Raw genomic sequence first — 2,013 nt, 5'->3', positions numbered from 1 at the left:
CGTGAAACGCACGGGTGAGTGACGTAGCCTATTAACGCAATTTCCTCACGAAAACCATCCCATCCGGATCTAAAATATAACGATTATAATAGGCTTGCCATAGTGAATCGGGATGAGAGGGGGGAAAAAAAAAACTTTTGGTAGGAGGATTGATGATGTATTAAACTTGGTTACATACTAGTAACTTGCAATATGTAATATACAATTATGAAAACTCCACTTACAATAATTATAAAAGAAAACAATAATAGTTACCATAAGATGATTTAGACCCATGGCTTGACTTTTCATGTTAACTATCCTCTTTAAATTGCAGCTGAACACACACAGCATGACTGGAGTTCCTCTATTTGTATCTCATCATTTATCATGGTTGCAGCTGGAAGCCTCATCAATAACTGAAGGACTGAATTGTCAACTATTCTAAGGAAGGTTTTTCCCATTCATGTCTCTCAAGTGAGTAATGGTTTTAAACGGGTAATGTACTGCAGTTATATATTTAGCGTATTTATTTAATTGCTTTTACTTGATTACCTTAGGTTGCACTTTATTTTAAGGTGGTTACACTGTACTTACTCAAATTAGTACTGAGTAATTTAAATCAACTACATGCACTTACTGTGGAGTTACAGTTAGGGTTGGGGTTTAGGGTTAGTTACTTGTAATACTGCATAATTTACTGTAGTTAGCCTACATGTTGTAACCATATGTCACCTTAAAATAAAGTGTTACCGTACCTTATATTTGCCTTTATGTGTTTATCTTGATTACCTTTTGTTTTATTTAAATTTATTATTTGATTTTTTCCTATATTTTATTTTATTTTACCCTTTTAGTGGTCTAGGATAAATGTGCTCATTATTAGGCTATACTTCCGCCGACCGTATTTTATTTTTTCTTTCTTTATTTCTTTCTTGATTGTGGTTGAACTTTTCGTGTTGTGTTTTCTGTTATAGTTGGAAAATGTTATATATATATATATATATATATATATATATATATATATATATATATATATGGGTCACAGGTACACATAATCAAAAGTGTGTCCACTGAAATCTTTTATGAGTTAAATCAAAGTGAAAAAAGCACATGCTCCTGAATTTGCCGTGATTTGCAGCAGAGATTCAGAGAAAACAGTCTATTAACGTTCATATGGAGCCGTCCGTTGCTTGCCACCTTTCATTTGCATAATTTAATGAATTCAATTCATTGTAATGCAATACAGAGAGCACGGTGAACATGAAATGACAGTTTGAGTTAATGAAATGTGTTAACGGTATCATCATTTACTTGTATGTTAATTAGTCCAATTAATTTCCAGTGCACGGTAATCTGAATATTGTAATAGCGGCGTGCGTGTCTGAAGTCAGGTGGGGAGCGGGGCATATTGAAACAGGGCCTATGAATCATAACCTTCTCACCTTTCCAAGCCATTTCCACAGATTACCCAGAATCCTCACACATTTCCAGTCGGACTGGACCCTCTTTATACCGACAGATAAAAGCACCAGCCGTCCAGCTGATAGGTGAGTTTTGTTTGGATGACTTCTTTCTGCTTTTTGACCTTGTGTGATGTCCGGTTCCTCTGATAGAAGGAGAGGAGAGTGGAAAGTGATATATTCGAGCGAGGAGATCGATGGGACCCCCGGCCACGCTTCAGCTCTGATAAGTGAAATCGCTCTAGTGTGGATGGGCCACTTTCTGCTGGACCGCACAGATAAAAGCTCCCGTGTTTCCCAGCGGGATGTGGACGGGGAGGGAGACTCGAAAGAGCGTGAGGAGATGATGCAGCTCTCCAGCTCTCATTGTTTTTTCTGGAGGCCTAGTTGTTGTATAGGGCCTATTGTTATTGTCATATTATGCACATTTCAAGATTTGAATTGCTCTAAAGCAGGGTTTCCGAAACAATAATAACTATAAAAACACATTTAGAAATACATTTTGAAAAATATACTTTTATGAAATTTCCGTATCAGTCCACTGGCAAAACACTGCTTCTAAAACAATATC

At 36.6% G+C, this 2,013-nt stretch overlaps 1 long non-coding RNA gene across 1 annotated transcript; it reads left to right on the top strand.

The window, feature by feature from the left end:
- The first annotated feature begins 331 nt into the window (after positions 1-331).
- Positions 332-1,710, top strand: LOC307163933. Its single transcript, XR_013822176.1, has 3 exons — positions 332-456; positions 1,446-1,529; positions 1,596-1,710. It is a non-coding gene; the product is annotated as an uncharacterized lncRNA (long non-coding RNA).
- Positions 1,711-2,013: the final 303 nt, after the last annotated feature.

Source organism: Squalius cephalus, assembly GCF_949319135.1.
Source record: "Squalius cephalus genome assembly, chromosome: 9".
NCBI classification, from domain to species: domain Eukaryota; kingdom Metazoa; phylum Chordata; class Actinopteri; order Cypriniformes; family Leuciscidae; genus Squalius; species Squalius cephalus.
The sequence above is the reverse complement of the archived record's forward strand: the minus strand, read 5'-3'. Positions and strand labels throughout refer to the sequence as shown.